The following is a 22747-nucleotide window of genomic DNA, read 5'->3' on the forward strand; positions in this document are numbered from 1 at the left end:
ATCACAGGCGGAAGAATTTGCCCAAAGTCATTCCTAGTGCATTTTTAAAGAAAAATAGCCAATTTTTATTTAGAAATTGTCATTGATGGAGAACAATATTCTTGTTGTATCTTTTTATTCCATTTCCTAAGCCTTTGCATAGTGAGATGGACAAAGGAGCTGGAGGGCATGCATAAAATACTGGAGGGGTACGTCTACACTACGGGACAAGGTCAATTAAGATCCGCAACATCAGCCAATTAATTGCATAGCTGAAGTCTAATTAAATAGCATAACTCCACTTTTGGTGTTATCCACATTGCAGGAAGTCAAAGGGGCTACATTTACACTGAAAGGTTTTCTTGCAAAAATGGCGGGGGTTTTTTGTGCAAAAACCTGTGGAGCATCCACACCTCTAATGTGCTTTTGGGCAAGTAAAACAGCAGTAAAACAGCATAACAGAGGGCTTTTACTGGTGTAGGCAAACCTCATTCTACAAGGCATAACTCCCTTTTGCGCTACAGCTATTGTGCAAGCGACTGTCTAGGAAGGAGCATGGCGGAAAGGGATCTAGGGGTCATAGTGGACCACAAGTTGAATATGAGTCAACAGTGTGATGCTGTTGCAAAAAAAGCAAATATGAGACTAGGTTGTATCAACAGGTGTGTTGTGAGCAAAACTCGTGAAGTCATTCTGCCGCTCTACTCTGCACCAGTTAGGCCTCAGCTGGAGTACTGTGTCCAGTTCTGGGCACCACATTTCAAGAAAGATGTGGAGAATTTGGAAAGGGTACAGAGAAGAGCGACAAGAATGATTAAAGGTTTAGAGAACATGACCTATGAAGCCAGGCTTCATGAACTGGGCTTGTTTAGTTTGGAAAAAAGAAGATTAAGGGGGGACATGATAGTGGTTTTCAAATATCTAAAAGGGTGTCACAAGGAGGAAGGAGAAAATGTGTTTCTCTTGGTTTCTGAGGACAGGACAAGGAGTAATGGGCTTAAAGTGCAGCAGGAGAGGTTTAGATTGGACATTAGGAAAAAATTCCTAACTGTCAGGGTGGTCAAATATTGGAATAAATTGCCAAGGGAGGTGGTGGAATCTCCCTCTCTGGAGATATTTAAGAACAGGTTAGATAGACATCTGTCAGGGATGGTGTAGACGGAGCTTGGTCCTGCCTTGAGGGCGGGGGGCTGAACTCGATGACCTCTAGAGGTCCCTTCCAGTCCTATGATTCTATGAAAAAGGCAAATGTGGATGCTCCCGAGGGGTTTCTCGTGCTGTCTTCTTGCGCCCCCCTCTGCTGATGGACCGCAGACCTGTCAGGAGCCAGCTAGTCTACCCTGTGCCTGCGCTGGGGAGAGTCGGTGGCCACACAGGCAGCTTCTTGCAGTGCTGGACCCTGCCTTGCTTTTCCTGAAGTGCTTTTCCTGCTGCGAGAAGCCGAGGGACACCCTGTAGCTTGCTAAGGGAGGAAGAGAAGGTATGCTGCCCTTACAGGACATTCAGAGGCGGGGTGCAGCCCACGTGGGCTCCATTCTGTGAATGGCAATCAGAGCTTTCTTGCACAAGAGCATCCATGCAGTGTGGACGCTCTCTTGCACAAAAGCACATCACTTTTGTGATGCTCTTTGAGGTGTGCATGTGCTCTTTGCGCAAGAAGTTTTTGCACAAAATCTCTTGTGCAAAAGGCTTCTTGCACAAGAAGCCTGCAATGCAGACATAGCCTTAGAGTATGTGGACACTGCAAGGCTATTTTGGGATACCAAAGGTATCCCGAAATAGATAACACTTGTCTATACAAGTTGCCCATTATTTTGAAATATTTTGCATGAGGGATAAGGGATGGCTTAAAATAGTGCTTTATTTTGTAATTTGGCACTGTGTAGACATGCCAAATTTTGAAATAGCCTATTTTGAAATAAAATCAAAATAAGGTACTCAGTGGCTGTGTCTACATTGGCACCCCTTTCCGGAAAAGGGATGCTAATGAGACCAGTCGGAATTGCAAATGCCGCGGGGGATTTAAATATCCCCTGCGGCATTTGCATGAACTTGAAAGTAGGAATAAGGGATCTTCCAGAAAAGGGCTTATTTTCCGCAAGATCCCGTCTAGACTGGCGCTTTTCTCAGGCAAAACCCCAAGCCGGAAAAAAGCGGCAGCCATGTTCATGCAAATGCCGCGGGGGATATTTAAATCCCCCGCGGCATTTGCAATTCTGACTGGTCTCATTAGCATCCCTTTTCTGGAAAGGGATGCATGCCAATGTAGACACAGCCTATATGCATAGCACAAATTCCATATCCTATTTCAAGTTTAGAGTGCAGTTATTTTGAAATAACACAGTTGTAACACTGAGACTGTCTACTCTGCACTGCTCTTCTGGAAAAAGCTATGCAAATTGCGAACTGCAATTTGAGTAGCTTTTTATGCTTATTTTTTTCTGGAAGAGGCTTTTTCGACAATTGGCTGGTCTACACTGGGCCAAATGTTGGAAAAAAAGCCCTTTTTCAGAACATCCCTTCTTCCTCATAAAATGAGGTTTACATGGATGCCAAAAAAGCACTTCTGCTCTTCCAAAAGAAAAAAATTTGTAAGAGCAGACACATTTCCTAGATGTGCAGAGTTTGCAGAGTAGACATAGTGAGAGTCTAGTCAAGTATTTCTTCCGGAATAGATTATTTTGAAATAAGCATACAGTGTAAGCTTACCCTTAAATGTGACTTCCTTCCCCTACCAGTTCGAGACTCAGAGGCTCATGGGAAAGACATTTGTAAGCTTCTCATATTTACTAGTACTCTTGGAAATGCTTTAAATCAATATTATTTATTAAATGAGGGATCCACAGGGCAGAGATAAAAGAAAAGAAAAAAACGTTGAGCATTTACACCTCATTCAAAAGAATAAGAAGCCCTTCGTGAACCCTTCATGCATTTACATTAGTCCTCGAGAAATAATGCTGGATAATATTTTCATGAAGGCCTCTCCTTGACGTCCTTGATTTCAGTGGGAGTTTTGGCTGTGCAAGGACTTTATCTCTGGCCCTACTTAGCGTTTACACGAGCTTCGAACTTCTCCATATTTTTCTTAGCTTCGGCAAAGAAATTGGGGACACAAAAGAGGTGCGCCTCATGGAAAGCTCTGTAGATGTCTGTCAACCAGGCTGAGGCAAACCTTGTTTTTCTGCCCCATTATTTGACTTGCCGAGCAACTGGCAAGAATTCTCCCGAGCAGCTGAAACCAACATTCCAATAAAGTGTGTGGGCTCCCAGGCAGAACCCGGACAACCGCAGCGTGGCTTTGCAGGCAAGCTGCGTAAGGTCATGTGGAAAGAGGGAAGTATTCGTCCATCTCAGCTAGTCCAAAGAGAGGGAAATGCGCGCATTAGCTGAATGGGCTGCTCGGTTGCTTTATACTGTGTGCGAGAGCAGACGTGTTAATACAGAGCGACACAGCTCGGGTAGTTTGGGTCGGTGAGAGAGGGCATGAACAGGCTGCCCCGAGAAAAGTAGAGACCGCTCGTCAGCTGGGAAGACAAGACACCAGCCCCAGCTTTTCCCACGACTTTACAGGCAGAAGCAGGCTCAAAGGACGGGGGAGAGGGCGAGAGGACAGGGACAACGGAAGGATCAGGCACTCGGGAATGTCGCTGCTGACTGGATTTTCCTGACTGTGGGAGGGTGGGCTCCTCTCTGGGGCTGTGTCCCAGCGGAGCTCGGCTGGAGCAAAGCAGGGACGGTCTGCAAGTCCAGGGTGACAGGGGAAACACGCCCATTCCTGGAAACACCCCGTCCTTCTCAGCGGCGACGTTCAACGCGAAGCGCGACGAGCCCCAATGAAGAAAGCAAGCGGGCGGGGGGGGGGGGGGGGGGGGTTCATAGCCTCACCGATTCAGCCTTTGCGAGGCTCTTTGGAACTAGAAGGGCCACTGGAGGTGGCTGTTCTGCTTCACTTCCCCATTATGCACCGAGCCAGGCAGGCTGCAGCCTTTGTTCCTCCCAGAGCTCTCCAGTTGTCTCATCCCACCTCCCTTCAGCCCCTCCGTCCGTTCCAGCGACCGCAAAGGCCTTGCACAAACTGCTGTCTTCTTGCGCCCCCCTCTGCTGATGGACCGCAGACCTGTCAGGAGCCAGCTAGTCCGTCCTGTGCCTGCGCTGGGGAGAGTCGGTGGCCACACAGGCGGCTGCTTGCAGCGCTGGACCCTGCCTTGCTTTGCCTGAAGTGCTTTTCCTGCTGCGAGAAGCCGAGGGACGCCCTGTAGCTTGCTAAGGGAGGAAGAGAAGGTACGCTGCCCTTACAGGACATTCAGAGGCGGGGTGCAGCCCACGTGGGCTCGGTAGGTTCCCCCAAACGCCCTGTGTGCAGGGCATAGGAACACACTGATGCCATTTGCTCTGCAGGCGTGTCAGATTCGCTGCTGTTTGTTTTGTTCTTCGGCGGAGAGCTCCAAGCAACGACTGTTTGGAAAGCTCCGAATTAAAACTGCTCGAAGCACGTACAATGAGTGAGAATCTCTCCCCTCGCCTCCCACCCCAACGCCCCCAAAGCCTGTGGGCAAAACGTTCGCGACTAATGCTAAACTAATGACAAAGCCACGCTGCGGTTGTCCGGGTTCTGCCTGGGAGCCCCCACACTTTATTGGAATGTTGGTTTCAGCTGCTCCGGAGAATTCTTGCCAGTTGCTCGGCAAGTCAAATAATGGGGCAGAAAAACAAGGTTTGCCTCAGCCTGGTTGACAGACATCAACCATAGCTTGGTTTTCCTTTGCTATGTTACCTGTTCCGGCCCAGAGTTATGTGCGGTTTTTTTAAAATGGACATTTTCTATACACGTCCAGGGATTTCTATATATGGACAAAACTGATCAAAATGAGAAAGGGGAGGGGGGAGTTATGGATCAGAAACTGAATGCATGAAGTAAAAAATTACCCATTTCAATGTATTTAAATTCTTCCAACTAAATCTCGTATTTATTTACACACCTCATATTATAGTGTGTGTATATATGTATGTATATAAAATCAGAGGTAGTTTTCATTATAAATCCACATAGCCCGTTAGAATAATTGTATTAATATTTATTGCTGTTCTCCAGGTTGGTTAAAAAATAGCAACCATGTTGAAACACGTTCTAAATGTTTATTTCTTCTTATTTGGCTCAGCTAACCCTCATCCCCTACTTTTCTAATTGCTCCTCGGAGGAATTTGTTTTCTCTCTCGACTTCAACAAGGGACTCCCAGTTTTCTGTCACAGTAAAACTTCTTACTTACTGTTTTTCACAATCCCGACCTGATTCTGGCCTGAAATTATTTGAGGGCATTTAAAAGCTCAAGGCTGCAAACCAGGATCTGAAACTAGTCACTGTCAGCCCCATCCCAAGTCCGCTGAAGTCCATGGGAGCCTTTCCCCTAATTTTTGAGTGCTCTGGGTGCACCCTGGCCTTCGGTTCCCAATAAAACCCATCCGCTGAAAATCTAGGTTCTCATTAAACGTTTCCATGTTCGAGAATGTCGATTGCTATTCTCTCTGTATATATTCTACCATAGATATGCTCTGGAGCTAAGCACGGAAGCTTCAGCGCATTTCAATTCATTTTTGCGGGGGAGGAGGGAAGTGTTTGATGGGACCGTCAAATACAGCAGCCCACCCTTCCTAATTTGGTTTAAAAGAGCCACACTGCGTGAAAAACAAATATATCCCGAGAGTCAGAGCTTTTGCCCCTCCCCCATATAAACACGTAATGTTAAAAAGCCTTTTGGGAAACTAATTTTTATAAGTATAGCATAGTGCCAAGAAGTATGTCTTCTGCAGAAACACATTCTTAAATCGCGGGGGGGGGGGGGAAGGCTAGTAACCCTAAAACACAGTCCAACCTATTTCTATACAGCCTTTCCTGGGGGAGCCCACCTCTGAGAGACGGAATATGGAAAGGACATTATCAGTGGGAAGGAAAAAGTATCTGGCACAAAAGTTAACCGAAAGCCAAGGAACAAGGGTGTGGAAGTGGTGAAGGTTCAGCTGAGAAGAGGGAGAAAGTCTCTGTCTGTATGGGTGGGAGTGGAGAGAGAGCAAACCGTGGCTGTGTAAGGGAGAAGACAAAACAGGATGCCTAGCGGCGTAAGGGTGCGGGAAATATGGATTATGCTTTAGGCCAGGGTGTAGGGATTCCAAAGGAAAATGAGTAAATCCGCGCTTTGCGCCTGGAAACGTTAATGTATTAAAACTATGATCGTGTAGGTAAATCGTGCCTTTCTGCTACAAGTTTCTTACAGTTCTTCGCAGTCTATAGATTCATTGTGAGGACTCCCTCTCTCCATTCAAATGCAGCCACTTCTGGGGAGAGAAGATAGCGCAACAGTACCCAAGCCAGTGTTGATTAGTTGTTTTCCCCCCAAAAAAGAGAAAGCTCAAAAGATGTTTTTCCCCTTTGGACCTGTAGGGGCGCTGTTGGCAGGCGGTAAGTAGTTATCCACACGAACGGTTTTCCAGTAGAGCAATATGGCTCCGGGTGCAGATTTTTAGGTCTGGTTTGATTAAAAAACAACTACAAGAACAAAAAAACTCCAGATCCACGGTGCCCAGATAGAGCTGAACGAGAACGAAGAGGGCCACCTATTGAATCAACATACCCACTCTTGCAACACTTGGTTTTCCATATACTTGCCACGCACCGGGAACATGAAATGCGCTGTTGGAAAATTAATTATTATTGATACTGTTGTATCAACAGCTTAATACTCAACTACTGAGCAGACTTGCTCTACTAGGACCAGTGCCGGAGCGGGTATGGCTGCAGACTTAGTGGGGTGGGAGGAGAGAAGAGAAGAGAAGAGAAGAGATGGAGAATTTCCCGTGAGGTGGCTCAACTTTTTAACGCCCTACACCCAGTCATTACAAGCATGTTGTTTCGTACAAGTCTTTGGGGAGATTCTCCACTGGGAGAGTTTCACTTGCCATAAGTGGATCTTTCAGTCTCCCTTTTTATATTCTCCCGATCTGATCCTAATAAAGCAAAGAGGGCATTGAGAGTCAACCCTCCCAGTGGAACCAGATGAACTTCCCAGGAGATGAGACTGACTCTAGAGAAACAAAGCTATTCGGGGGATGTCCATAAGGACCCGCTCCACACACCCTCCACCTCCCCAACTCCCATACACGGAAGGACCAAAGGGCGTAAGCAGACCCCATAGTACATTCAGAGGCAGTCATGGCCTAACCACACTACTAATAATCTGTTCATCATTCCGTCTCCACGCGCGTGTGAGGAGATCATCTCACTCCCAGTGGCATGAAGTTCCCATCCCAGCTGCAATGGCCTTTTGTTCTACGCAGTAATCCCTGTCGAATGTCGTTGTAGCTCACGTTCTATATGGCACCCATGGGTTCATTGTCATTTTGTTTCTATGCAAACTTTACGCGTCCTATTGAATGCAGGTAGGTAAGTGATCAGGTCTGCAAAGGAGAACTCCACGGGTGCACATTAACATGGTTTGTTGTGGCAACGAAATCACGACTGGTTTTCTTTATAGTATCCCGAAAGGCCTTTAAACAAAACAACAACAACAAAAACCCTAATCATAGAAAACCTGCCCTTGAAAACCATGTTGTTGGAAGTTTATGCTCCAGAAAATTGGGCAGAGGCAGAGGCGGAAGAGGACAGTTTTGAAACCACGTTTTCCAAATGTCAGAAAGGACTACCACAGCAACATGGATAATATTTGAATTTCGTTTTGAATGTTAACAGCACCCAGCGTGCTGGTAGAAACCCTTGGTCATTTCGCAGCTCCCCGCGGTAATATCCCCTGCCTACTCTCATGATTTCTTCGCCACCTGAAACTTTAGATTTATAAGTCTCTTTGTATGGCCATTCACAACAAAAAACGCACAAAAAAACAAACAAAAACCCCCGAGTTCTTGCAGTCCTGTCTAATCTTAGTGCAGGATATCTGGAAGCCATAGAGCCCGAACCCTTAACAAATGAGATGCATTGGATACATAAGTGCTGGAACTAGGGGTGCTAGGGGTGCTACCGCACCCCCTGTCTTGAAGTGATTTCCATCATATACAAGGTTTACGGTTAGTCTCAGTAGATCTCAGCATCCTACTAAATAAATTATTCCAGCGCCCCTGCTTTTAGGTGGATCCCAGCCAGTTTTTGAGGGAGGGGAAGGGGGCTACAAAAAACTCATCTAGGCCAAGGTTAGAAACTGATACGGTGCACATTGTTAAGAAAAAAAAACAAATAGGAGTGAAAAAAATTTGCTCGGCAGGTGCATGTAATCCCTATGCAATAGCCAATCTGCTGCCTGCTGTGTCTAAATTCTTCCAGCTCCAGGAAATCCAAACTTGTGTGTGGATTTGGACGAAATCAAATGACTGAAAATTAGGAAATGGACAAGCAGCTGCTTGAACGGTCAAAGGACTGGGATTTCCAGAAGGTTAAGGACTAAACTGCGTATCATCTAGTTGAAGGAAGCGGTGCTGGTAGGGGCGATATAAAGGATCAGCAAAACAATATCCTAAACACGATCATTTTTCCATTTCAGGGGAACTATCGGATTATCTCCCTGTTCAGGGGTAAGATTCCAGTATTGCAGCTTGCGCCACTAAACGTGTTTTCAATGTGTTTTCCTCATGATGAAAAAATCCTTAAAGAAAGCACGAATCTCAGAGTGCAATCCGCCCAGCTCGGAAACTCTGCACACACCAGCTAGCCCGGAACTCTGGAAATCGTGGAAACAAGCGAAACGGTGCAGAAAGATTCATGTGGACAATCTGAATGTGGGTGAGTAGGTCCGGGAAGGCTGTCTTGAGTGACAGCTGAGAGAATAACCTATGGTCAGGCGGGGAGAGGACACAAGCATCCATGCCTGTATTGAAAGTGTTCCCATTGTGCCACGTCTTCCCGGAGCAGCTCTGCAATGGGGTTTTCATTGATGTTGCTCATGCAAATGCTGTGCGTGGCTAGGGAGGATATCAGCAAGGACACAATTATACAGCATAGGGAACGGAAATATTGTGCACAATACAGATCCTAGCCATTGAAAGATAAACATAGAGACCTTCCGCTGCAGGCCAACAAGGGAGACGTTCAAATTCACATCATTCCAGTAGGTGCCTGCCAATGGAATATCAAGGACATGACAGTAGTCCAGATGATGTATGACACTAGTGTGTCATCCGTCTAGCCTATTAGCATGGGCAGCGACCCTAGAGACAGTAACTGCACATTGGCGCTGATAAAAACTTATCTACAGTGCAAACCATGTCTCAGAGTTTTGTCTACTTTTGGAAGAGACCATGTTGATTAACCAAATCCGGTTGTTTAACCCTAAACTGAATTTAACCCTCCTTGTGACTTCTTGCTTGAAGGCCTTCCACATACTTTCTACAGAGAACATTAACAAATAAGTCAGTTCTTCCCATGCTCATCATGGGAACTTAGGGTGTCCTATGTTTTGGTGTAACTGATTCTTCTTCTTCAGTGAATTGGGTGTATCTTGCAACCTTTTAATCAAATGCTGGTGACATACCAGGGAAGATAGGTCCAGCCTACAGAAGAGTTTGTCTACAAAAAAATTCACACCAGTTTAGAGCTTGTCGACATAAAGTTGTTCCTAATTAACTGTTTCTGGTCAATTCCATGTGTGAACACTAATTCTTGAACAAGACTGCTTTGTTCCTGTTTAGTTTAACTCGCTTTAAAACATAGATAGCTCACACCAAGGGATAGCATCAGTTTATCTGAATCAGTTTCTAAATCGACTTAGGCCTTGTCAAAACTCAAACTTACATTAATGTCATTGAAACTGCTGTAGCACTGTGTGCATACTCTTATTAAGAAATGTTTATTTCAAGTTTATCTTAAACATGTTCCTAACCCATTTAAGATAAATATAAAACAAGGTTATATTTAGTGAAGAGAATCCCCACAGTCTTTTGAACAGGTTTAACTCAAACCCAGGATTTAAGCCAAATCCTTTAATTAAACCATGCAATTTTGTGTAGACAAGCCTTTACAATGGTACATTTTTCTGTAGAGGAAGCTTAAACTGATTTAACTAAATCTGTCCAACTTTTATGTGTAAAGTCTCACTGCCCAGTTTGCTTACTGTGATAGTTTGCACTCCTATTTTAATATTTCAGGATCAGATATGGTATTGGTATTTATTTTAAGTAACACATACCTTGGTGTCAGTGTGTTAAGTGTTATACAGACTACCAATCTAAAAATTGTATCACTTTTGCAACTTAATATTTAGCATATTTAGCATATTTTAACTGATTAGAAGGAAATCATTTATCTTCAAACTAGTTTGAAATATGCAGTGCTGTCTAGTGAATTTGGTAGAGGAATGAGAGCCAGGAAATCCTGAATTCTATTCTTGGCTTATCTGCTGACTCCCTGCACCGCCTTGAGCAATTCACATAACCTTTCCGACTCCGTTTCCACATCTGTGAAATAGGGATAATAACACTTCTCTTTGGTGTTGGAAGTATTAACTAGTCACTGTTTGTCCTGTGCTAATGAAGTGTTAAGTACTGTTATGAATGTTCCTAGAATACTTTGGAGATCAGAATGCCATATGCATTGTTCTCTGTATGGAAAGTATTCCTATAAGCAGGAGAAGTATTAAGATAACGACTACAGAGCCCATCCTCTGATTTATTAGGGCCATCTTACACTGGCCTTCTGCATAAGCCTACTGTGATAGATTAATTCCTCACTTGAGTTTAAATCAAACCCTTATATTAAACCAATGCAATGTTCTGTTGACAAGCCTGTACAATGGTACAATTTAAGAGAATAACTTAAAATGAAATCCCCAGTTGTGTGGGGCCACTCTACAGGTTCCCAGATAGAAAAGCAGAACATTTTTTATTTGAGAGCATTTTATTAGAAAAAACTTTGATTCTATTTTTAAAATAAATTGACCTTTCTTTCTGCATTTTCTGGTCCCTCTCCTTTTCTTTCCTCTCTTACTTTATTCCCCCTTTCTCCTTTTCGTCTATTGTGTCACTGGGGGTAAAGACGTGGAAAATGTGAGAATTGTTTTTATTTGAAATGTTCAATGAAAACCACTTTCTATTCCTCTAGTGACTCAACTCTCAGCCCTGGGCTTCTTGCCCACCATGACAGGGGAAAGGAGCATATGTTGGGTGTCCCTATGCTCTAGTCCAGTGGTCTCCAACCTTTTTACACCCAAGATCACTTTTTAAATGACAGACCAAGCCAAAATCTACCGCCCCGCCCCTTCCTTGAAGCCCCACCCTCTCTCTTCTCCTCCTCTCCATCACTTGCTATCCCCAATCCTTATACTGCTACTTTAAAAAAAATCCCACCATTCCTTGCAGCTATTCACCTGTGCTGTTGCTCTGTGAGTAGCTGCTCCTCAAATGAGGAAATCTAATGTAAATGTACTGCGCAGGGGCGCAGTTCAAAGAGGGCTCAAGAGCTACTCTTAGGGTATGTCTACACTACCCCGCTAGTTCGAACTAGCGGGGTAATGTAGGCCTACCGCACTTGCAAATGAAGCCCAGGATTTGAATTTCCTGGACTTCATTTGCATAAGCCGGCCGGCACCATTTTTAAATTCCGGCTTGTTCGAACCCCGTGCCGCGTGGCTACACGCGGCACGGGCTAGATAGTTCGAACTAGCAAGCCATTCCATACTATCTGAAGCGTACAGATAGTATGGAATGGCTTGCTAGTTCGAACTATCTAGCCCGTGCCGCATGTAGCCGCGCGGCACGGGGTTCGAACAAGCCGGAATTTAAAAATGGCGCCGGCCGGCTTATGCAAATGAAGTCCAGGAAATTCAAATCCCGGGCTTCATTTGCAAGTGCGGTATGCCTACATTACCACCCTAGTTTGAACTAGGGTGGTAGTGTAGACATACCCTTTGAGCCTCCGAGATCTACTGGTAGATTGCGATCTACTGGTTGGTGACCACGGCTCTAGTCTTTTCCGCTGGTAACAGCCTGAGTGGGGGCTTTGGCAACTGGCCTAGAAAAAAGCAATCCTAAAACTGCTCTGATCTATGTGGAGCACCTAGAGGTCTAAAAGTGCTCTAGCCTCTCCTGTCCCTCTTGCACTGAGTCAAAGAATATGGCTCCAATTTCTCTTCAGGTGGCAAATATTTTCTGTCTGTGACATTGCCTTTGGTTATATCTTCACTAAGCCAAATTTAAAATATATACATAAACCCCTGCTAAAATAATGTACAACCCATAAGAACAAGGGGTCACCAAATGAAATTAATAGGTAGCAGGTTTAAAACAAACAAAAATAAGTTTTTCTTCAGGCAGTGCACAGTCAATCTGTAGACTTCCGTGCCGGAGGAGGCTGTGAAGACCAGGAATTTAACAGGGTTCAGAAAGAACTAGATAAATTCATGGAGGTTCAGTCCATTAATACTTATTAGCCAGAAGGGGTAGGAATGGTGTCCCTAGCGTCTGTTGTCAGGTCCTGGAAATGGATGACAGGAGAGGGATCTCTTGATGACTCCCTGTTTCTGTTCATTCCCTCTGGGGCTCTTGGTATTGGCCATTGTCTGAAGACAGGATACTGGGCTAGATGGACCTTTGATTTGACCTAGTATGGTCCTTCTTATGTTCTTATGCACGTCTCCAAGATCTTTTCCATGAACTCTCTAACTTTTTGTATCCATGTTCTTGCAAGGGTCAATAACATATTACAAACCCATGTTAATACACATCTCCTGGGTAAGGCCAGTTACCTGATACATGTATGTTTGGAAAAAACCGCAGCAAAGCCATTCTAATTCTGTTCCTGTGTTTCTGTAGTCTCGCCAATGATCTGTGCCTCCTGTTGCTGTTCAGCTGTTCTAGTTTTCATCAGTTTCATTCAATTTACCTTGCCCCATTCCTTCTTCATCACTGCCCCCCTCGGGCCCAAATGCTCTGCTCACGGGAAGCAGTAGGTGCCGCCCCTCTCACAGGAGGACAAAAGCATGAGCAGGAAACACGTGCTCTGCTTCGATAGGACATCCAGGATGCCTCTGGCAATATCCCGGCACAGTGCGGATCGTGACAATGAAAACTGCCGGTGGAACTTGCAGAGCAGAAAAACCATCAGATCAGAAAGCCACTGGAACACATGGATAGCAGCTGATTCCTCCACTAAAAGACACAGTAATCCTTCGCTGCTGCAGGGGGCTCAGGCTTTCTACCTTAACCCCCGCCCAGACCGGCTCTGTGCGTGTTATTAACCGGCTGCATGACCTCGGGCATTTTTTGGTTTGTTTTTTTATTGACCTCGTTTGGAGGAAAAACCCACAACCGAGTGGAGATGTAACGGTAGCCCCTGGAATCAGCGGATACTGTCCGCTTGCCTGTGACAGGGGTGTGACCTTTTGTAACTCTGACCGATGTCATGTGGCAGGCCAGGAAATCAAAGATCAACCTCTTACCCGCGCCCTTGTGTGTCACACCTTTATTGCGGTGGTGACAGGTTGATGACTCCTCTGAAATGTTCCTTTCCTTCAGGGAGTCCTGTCCAATGTTTAGTTTTATTCCGTCCATAAATGCTGGCTCAGCATTGCAGGGGTGGCTGAAAAACCCTTACGCTGCCCCTTCCAGATGCTATCGCTGGGGAAAAGGCCCTCTCAGCCGGCAGTCAAAATTCAGCACTTCTCTCTCACAGAAGCTGGCTGCCTCTTCCTTGCGAGTGGAAGAACAACACGAAGTCCTGTGGCACCTTATAGACTAATAGACACATCTGACCAAGTGGTTTCCCCCCCCCCACCCCCCGCGAAAGCTTATGCCCCAATATATCTGTTAGTCTATAAGGTGCCACAGGACTTCTCGTTGTTCCTGTAGATTCAGACTAACATAACACGGCTACCCCTCTGATACCTGTGAGTGGAGAAAACCTATTATCTGGGGCAGTGTTTCAAAAGCATCACCCCGTCTCCGTTGAAAGATCGATTCATAAACTCATGCTGCTATTATTATGTCTCAGCTGAAAACCCACTAAGGAAGTCGTCTCTTTAGCCAACTCCAGTTCCGGACAATGCCAGTAACCCATCAACTTCTCTTTGCTGCTGCAAATAATTTCATTGAGGAACGCGGCAGTGCTGCAACATTAAGATGAGTACTGTCAACACAGCTACTTTTAAGTAAGATTAACACCTGGAAGTTAATGCACCCAGTACATTGAATAAATATTGGAAAGGGCAGAGATGTAGGTCCAATCTATTCTGACTGTTCTTACCTAAAGAAATCACAACTGTTAAAGGTAAGGCCACCGGTTTGCTCATTCTCAGCAATACAACAAACAGTCCCAACGGGTTTAAATTGGAGACCCTAAAAGCTTTCTCTTTGCACAACACACATTTATGGCTTGGAAACTAAATATTTGTTCAAAGGACTTTTGGAGGTATTCGAGTATATAGGCGAGATAAAATGGGAGATTAAATATTCCATTCGCTTGTGATAACCGCAGTATTATGTCCTATCTTAATGCTTCACCTGTTTTCTGAAATCCTTTGAGAAACGCAGAACATTTCACGTGCGTGCAGTTTCGTAGTAGCTTTCGGACTGACTGAATTGCATTGGTGTTCCAGTTGGTTAGCGTGCTGTCCAGATCTCTAATTAGACACGGTGACTCGGAAGAATTCTTCCGCGAGTGGACTTTTCCATCACTTTTTGCTTCTGCTGAATTTGGAGGAATTCTTCTTTGGTGGCGAAAGACTGCCCTATCCCTCCCCCAGGCTCTCAGATGCTACAGCAATGAACTCCATAGAAATGTCTACATTAAAAAAAAAACAAAAAACCAGCCCTGACTTCGATGAAGTGAAAGCAGCGAAAGAGTCCTCAGTGGGTGCAGAATCCGGAGACGTCGATATCTCTAACACTCTCAGCCATATGAAAACGAGTTTATGACAGTCATTACCTTGCTCCTGTTCTTTTCCCTTGAACTCATTAAATTCGAATGAAACATTCTAGACAGTGGAATAAAACAAAGGCTTCCCCTTTAATAACCTCTCCCCCCGTCTGGTGTTTGTACATTTGGAAAATCTGCGCTACTGCGTTGCAAATATCTCTCGCCCACACTTTATTTTATTTGCTTGGTAACACGAAAATAGAAGGGGGTGGAGGCGGGGGAATTAAAATTCGCTGCCGATTATAAAGTTTTCATCTGTTACAGTCCGTTTCAGAAACGTCCCAAACCTATTTTGCCCTTAGGTTCAGGAATTCACTTTACAGAAAGTAAAATAATGGGCCGCTTTGTGCTAACTTTACAGATTATTAGCACAGAATGTAAATTACTTACAAGTAAATCCATTATTTATAATTAAAAACAGTGCCAGGTGATCGGAGGTGGATATTGAAAGTTTTTATTCTTCGTGCCCTGAATACCTAAGTGTAATAATGTTTTGAGGTGGCACCCAGAATTAGATCATTAAGCTAGTTGTACTGTGACGTCATGATTACTGCCCTATTTATCAAATTGACTTTAAAATATTCTCGATGGGCTCCAAATCTTGGATTAGAGATTAAAGGTAACTGCATAATCCAATGAGTAACCAGCCATTTTTAGTTGAAAATGTTTGTTAGGCGCGAGATCAAAGTGAATCAGTAAAGCTTAAGAGAGTTATTTTTCTGTCATTAACGTGTCTTCATTTTAGCAGCCCTACAGGTTTAAAAAAATAGACATATAAAGGTAAAAATGCAGTGCAAAAGTCATCCATATTAATCTCCCTTGGTCGAGTGCACACGGATTCTATATCAAAATGTTTATTAAATCGTAAAAATGTAGAACTCCACTATAAACTTTTAACCAGAAAATCTAGCTCTGGGGTACTAATCCTCAGTCTTTCATGCAAAATATTTCAGCTAAGGTTGAGTTTGAGGCAATAAAAAGAATAGTGCTTCCAGCTAATCAAGACAGGAGAAAACTCATACTGCTCCAAGGGGGACAGTCAACTAATGTTACTGCAACTATAATGTTCAAAAGGACTTTGCTCCACTGCCATCACTTCATGAATGTGATTCCTGTGTGTGTGTAAGACTTCAGTTGTGCACAATAAGCCAGAGGAAGGATTTCCCTTTGGGGTGATATTGAGTTTATCGACTGGAAGTTCAGCAAATAAATCCAGAAACTATATTTCTGGAATGTATTTCATACCTACAGGACTTGTTTCAAGTTTCATTTCTTCATAGAGGCCTATAAAACCTAGTTCGCACCCTCTTAGCCTTATGGGAAACAAAAGACCAAAAAAGCTCTGACCATAACAAAATACCCTCACAAAAAACTGCGGAGTTAGCCTGGAGCATGCTTAACTTCAGATTGTCCTTTTGCTTTTTCTAGTTCCCCTCCCCCTTTGTTTGTAGGCTGTATGCTCTTCAGGGCAAGGCGTTTGTTTCCCTATGTCTGCGTGGGAGGCACTCAGCACACTCAAGTAATCATACCTTAAACACAACAGTCAAATGCTCCTCATTGACTTTAATACATTTTCCCCTAGACTCCTGTTCTTGGGAGTCAAGTTTTTCTAGTTACAACGGTGCAGACAGAAGGCGATTTCAACAAAGATTCTAATTAGCTTGAATCAGAGCAGGAAGAATCGTCAAATCTCACTGACATCTAGAGGGGTAGGTTCGCTTCGGGGGGGGGGGGGATAATTGCTGATTTTTCCACTGTCTAGTGTGTTACTGGAAAACACAAGTTCAAGAACTCTAGGTGCCTTGATTGTATTATTTAGAAAAGCAGTTGCTCGGCGCAGAAGTATATATTTATATAGATAGCCCGCTCTGGCTTAGGTTTAAACCAATTGCAAAACTCCGCTCATTTCAGAAGGAGAAAGCGTAGAGCCTTCGTTTTATTGCAATAGGTGACCGACACATGCCACAGAACCCCATTAGTCTCTACATTTATCACACATTTAGTTTGTCATACTGCTGACAGGAGTAAAGCACATGTTTTGGTGAATATGCTCGATTTCCTTTCTTTCTTTCTTTCTTTCTTTCTTTCTTTCTTTCTTTCTTTCTTTCTTTCTTTCTTTCTTTCTTTCTTTCTTTCTTTCTTTCTTTCTTTCTTTCTGTCATTGTTGTGGATTATTTGATAAATGACAAGACCCTTAGGACAAAACAAAGAGTTGTTTGTTAGATATTCTTTAACTAGATATTTCTTTAACTATGTCTTCATGAAAGCTGACTTTGGCTCCTCATCTGGAGAGTCAAATCATCCTCTGTCTCACCGGTGTAAATCGAATTCACGAATATGAAGTCAGAGGCGCTACTGCAGAATTACATTGCTGTAAGTGCAAGAGGGACTTAAACGCCCGAATAAGTAGATTCACCCTCAGATTCTCTCATACCTAGCTTTTTAAAAAGTGTCTACCTGTAAGAGGCCTGATTAATTCGTCGTGGGTTCAGTTCCTTATTGCAACCCATAAACACACATATCTTCTCAGGTGGATCAGTCATAGGGTCAAAAGCTTCTCTCGGTGCAAACGAAACATTTGTAACATTGTCTCTAAAGGCAAAATTTGACCCTCTTTCACTTGGTTAGCGGGAATTTTTGGCGGATAAAGGACACGTATTTAACCCCAATAATTTCAGAGGCATAATCACAAGCTGGTACCAGATAACATCTCAAGTGAACAAATCAGACCCCTTATTATAAAATAAACTTATAATAGACACTTGCCTTAAACGCTTAAAACCGTATTTAAATAGAGATATTTGGGGAGGGGTGTATGTGTTCGCGCAGTTATTTTCTCTGATGATTTATGTAAAGAAATTTACAGACACATTTCCTTCAAAGTAAACGGGGCTGTCTTTTACTCATGTTTAAAAACCTATAAAAGCACTTGGATTATATCCACTGACCTTCCAAAAATGGCCTCATTCTACAATGTGGTTTAGAAATTGTTCTTTTTAAAAGAAAACCGTCTTGCAGAAAAACAATGTGCCGTAGTACAAAGTGATATAGTTACACTTCGCCTGCTTCATGGAGTTCCAGGCCTGGCATCTAGATGCCATGGGCTGGTATCGATTCTTCTGTGGGTTCGAGCAATCCCTACAGACGACGGAATTGTTCATTTGCAGTGGCCTCTGTATGTGTAGTGTCAACATTTTAAAAATAAATAATGGCGTGATTGTGTCCTCAGTACAAACCCGCGTTCCTAGAGCAACCCACATCCTGGGGCTTATTCCAGTCTCGTAGTGAATTAAGCATTTGTGCGAGTGGGTGAGTGCTAGTCATTTCTAAATGAACGCAACTCTCAAGTACATGCTGACGGCTTAAGACCAGTGGAAGAAGCCGACACAGTCGAGTGTGCTTTGCTTTATTCCCGCGTAGGCAGGAAATTGTGTGAGATCTACATTGCAGCCCTAGCGGGGAACTGGATGGCAGAAGGCAGGCACCATACATCCGAGGTGGGATGGACTGAGTCTCATGCTGAAGCATTTGCTTCTGAGATGAGAAATTCTGCAGGACACCCGCCCGCACACGGATACTCTGGGCTTATGCTGTGCCCAATTGACGAGGAGTTGGCAATTTCCACCTACTACAAGCACCGACTGTACATTATCCCACCCTCCAGTGCAATGGTCTTTCCCTATGAGCGGTGTCTCTAATACAATTGCTTGCCCGCTATTCTGTTGCAAGACATCTATAGTTCTTCCCATCTCTAGTTTTGACCCGTCCCCTCCTAGTTATTTGCTTTTTTCCAAGGCAGACGCGGGGGTTTTCTCTTGGTATATAATCAGCCATGCTACAAGCTCAGATTTCTCTTTGCAGCAAACAGTATTTTTGTTGTCTCAGTTCGCTCCTTTTCAAAACCTCCACCCATGCCCATTTGCTGCCATCTGACCATACTGTGTGACATTCCTGCTACTAAAGACACTGCATATACAACCACTGAAGTGTCTCCCTTTCTTGCAGATTCAGTAACGTACCGGGCAAAAATCACAAGACTGTTAAAGCAAAATGCAGGACAATGTAGCACTTTAAAGACTAACAAGATGGTTTATTAGATGATGAGCTTTCGTGGGCCAGACCCACTTCCTCAGATCAAATATTTGATCTGAGGAAGTGGGTCTGGCCCACGAAAGCTCATCATCTAATAAACCATCTTGTTAGTCTTTAAAGTGCTACATTGTCCTGCATTTTGCGTCAGCTACCCCAGACTAACACGGCTACATTTCTATCACAAGACTGTTAAAGGCATCAAAACCTAGATCCATAAACCTGAAATGTAACCTGTATGTGAATTGCTAGCGCTGCTGTATAATAGTTTCAATTTGTTGAGTTAGTCTTCTACAACGTCTTGTAAAGGTGCAAGGACACCTTTACAGTATAAGCAACAGAGCGTTCTCAACAGTACGAGTTAATTAGTTCCAGATTCATTTTTAAAAGGGAGTTTCACAAGAAAAAAAGACCCAATGTCTGTGTATAGAACAACTAACGTATTTTCAAGCACAAAGCATCCTGGAGTCATAATTGCAAAAAGCAGACACTCTGAGCAAAGAAATAACCGGATTTTCAGGAAATTATTTTGAAAATGCACAGAATAAATTGTCACTTTCTGCCTGCTGGGTACCGTTCTCAGCGATCATAAGTAATATTTTAACTTAGCTACATCTCCCAATAGAAATTACAGCATCGTTGTTTATCTATATTACACCTATCATAAATGGGAAGGGAGGAAGTCGAGGTGGAGGTTTTTACTTTAAATTCCCCCTTGATTACTGGTGGCAGCATAGCCATGTATGTAAATATACTTCTTTTATATTTGTTTCCTGGACTTTTGTTTATAAGAGCAACGTAATGCGTTTGAAAAGTCAATCAGTAATTTTGTCCCGAAATATCTTCCGTCTCACGCTAGGAGTGATAAGTGCAGGTTTATTCTTCTCTGTCATAAACTTCAGAAAGGCCTGATATTCCACCTACTGAAATCAATTAGACTTTTGTCATAGTGTTTAACAGGAGCGAGGCATTCTGCAGCCCTGAGAAAGGGACCTTTACGCCTCTCTCTTGGTGGAAAGCATTGCTTATAGGAGGTCTGAGACGCAGTACATGAACTTGGGAGCTGATTATCCCGAGCCTGGCTTTGTAAAACTATCAAACGAAACCAACCCCCGCGCCTGGTGTTCCTAACAATGTATGTAACGCTGCTTTTCGGGTGTATTTTTCAGAGAGGCTGTAAAGCCCAGATGGAGACAAACTGGGGGCAGGAGACAAGACAACGATGAGAGATAGGAATGGAGATAAGACTTTTCTATGCTTAATCCTATGGTCGGTATCTAAAACTCCAAAATCGATAAGAAAAAAAGAAGACAAGGCTTTTCAAATGACCAACGGCAAAATGAACAGAGAGCTGATTGGTAGTAAAGCCATGCACAGAGTTCACTCCCTTGTTAACCAGAAAATGTCTCATTTAAAACCACGTGTTAGCAACATAACCAGTACATGGTAGCATATTTCTCTTGAATGTGCTTACTTTAAAAAAAATTTTCATTATTAATACAACATATTTTGTGATCTCATATTATTTGCTTTCACAAACACATTGACGAGAGAGAATTCTTCAGTGTCAAAAATAAAGAAAAACAAATTTTAAATGAAGGAATTTTAATGAGATACTTTGAAATTAACTTTATATATCTATAGATCGATGTCATGTTTATATACTTTTCTATATACCAATCTCTGTCATTACACAACTCATAAGTTTCAGTGTTTTTTATATCTATCCCGAAAGCGAGAATTTAACAGCGAACAAAACATTCAGAACTATATTGGGTGTCTGTATATATGTAATATAATTCACTAGAATCAATTTCTTGAGTCTCTTTATGCTTTAAGGTAGCAATAGCCCTTATACATAATCTCTGTTGGTAAGAACAGACTTGCTCTTTAAAAGCTTTAAAAGAGCACAGCATGTCTCGCTAACATGAACCTTGTACCATATATTGCTCTAAAGTAGAAATGTCAAAGTAAACTCATTTACCACCCGCGCGTCCTTGACTTCAGACGATTAAAGTTTAATCCGAGGGGTGTGGACAGCTTCACTAGGTTTTTTGAAACATATCAAAGTGAATCGAATGATTCCAATTGCTCGAAGCCGTACACTGTCTGCGGAGAAATCCGGGTTTTAGTCTAGGTCTGAGCTGCACAATTCTCTTCAAAGAAAAAAAAAGGGGGGGTGTAACGTAAAATACGAACAGAGTTTACTTTCAAAACAGGATAGGAGGCTTCAAAGAGTCCGGAGAATCGGACTTTCTGTGGCAACTCGGAGGACAGAGCCCTTCAATTATCATTAACTGGTAAGACATCTAGTGGGAATGGCTTGCAACTGCAGCTCAGGTTGAGCCATCAGACAGCAATGATCTTGCCCAGGAATTTCGGACGCACAACTTCCACCCCTTCCTTCTCCTCCGCACGAGTCTCCCGGCCATTTCCTTTCTGTGCGGATGAGTTGGGATTTGCCTTAACTGAGCCACCCTACGAAGTGGAGTCTCTGGGAAGTCGCAGTTCCTGTCATCAGCCGACAGGCAAAGCCCAACGTGTCCCCTGGATTTCTTCTCCCCCTTTCCCACGATTGGAAGGCTCAGGTGCCAGACAAAGGCAGCACAGCCCCCTAGAGGTGTCAAGACCAAACCTTCCCCCTGGTCAAGTTCAAGAGGACAGTGACTGGTGATCCGGATTCCAGGGGGAAGCTCCATTTGCCAGGCTGCCGATGATCGCCCTCTTTCTCGCCGCAGTTCTAAATTCGGGAAGACAAATTGCCCCTCGCATCTAGATCTGTGTTTTTGCATTTGCAATACGTGTGATTTGTTTGTAACAACGGCCCCGCAGCGTGGCACTGTGTCTAGCGAAGTCACACGCGCACCCAGGAGCCTGCACAGCGTTGAGTCTTAATGTGCAGCTGGGTTTTGGTAGACAGAAGCATTTTGGTTCCTATTTTGTCTTAGCGAGCCGGGAGACGTACTTGGGAGTTTTCTGAATTACCCTTGGGCCATTCATTATACGTGAGCTTTGCGGTCCATATCGGACCCTACAGATCTTTCCATTTCCTGGGCACACAACCGAGGGGTTCGGGTATGCTGGTGTGTAGGGGGAGCTGCAGAAGTAAGACGGGATGCCCGTGGCGCTAAGGTGCGGGATACCCGCTGCAACCGAGGTTAGCATCACCTTGGGATTTGCGGAAACTCGGGCAACCCAAAAGGGGCCCGAGTCCTGTGTCTGTTCGCAGGCCCACGGGAGTTCTCCCAGCCCCGGCGTGTGTAGGACTGATCATTCTGCTAGGTGGTTTATTTGCCTACTCTCCGTGCTCGTTTTGTGTCTTAGTCTATTTATGCCCTACGGAACTCAGGTCACGGCCATCTCTTACTTAGCCTCTGTTAATGTGTCTCGGCGACAGCCTATCTCCAGACAGTCGGCTCCGCCTGCCCAGGCTTTTCGGGGGATGCAGACGAGAGGATGCAAAAGTTCTTCCCACAAATACACTCCTGTGATCTGCCATGCCACTTCTTCCATTAGTGGCCCTATCCTCAACCTCTTTTGCAGAACCTCTCCCCTCCCCTGTTGCTCGGTTTAGCAATTGGCTTGGTCCGAAGGCGAACGTGTGCAAACCTGGGGGCCAAAAGTTCGGCTCCTAAATCCACCGTGACCCAAATAAAAACCACCTGCTTTTAAAGATGCTGAGTATCTGCAGTTCCTAAAGACTTCAGACCGGTGTATCAACACCTCGGACGTCAGATCATTTGTATTCACGTATCCGCAGACCGAATTAGGAG

The 22747-nt window shown here is 44.0% G+C and overlaps 1 long non-coding RNA gene across 1 annotated transcript; it reads right to left on the minus strand.

Moving 5' to 3' along the window:
• Positions 1 to 16792: 16792 nt before the first annotated feature.
• On the minus strand, positions 16793 to 21094 carry LOC142827312 (uncharacterized). The gene is made up of 2 exons (XR_012901979.2): positions 20959 to 21094; positions 16793 to 17078 (listed from the first exon to the last, which is right to left on the minus strand). It is a non-coding gene; the product is annotated as an uncharacterized LOC142827312 (long non-coding RNA).
• Positions 21095 to 22747: the final 1653 nt, after the last annotated feature.

The sequence above is a fragment of the Pelodiscus sinensis genome, chromosome 2, assembly GCF_052426305.1.
Source record: "Pelodiscus sinensis isolate ZL-2025 chromosome 2, ASM5242630v1, whole genome shotgun sequence".
In the NCBI taxonomy this organism is placed as follows: Eukaryota; Metazoa; Chordata; order Testudines; family Trionychidae; genus Pelodiscus; species Pelodiscus sinensis.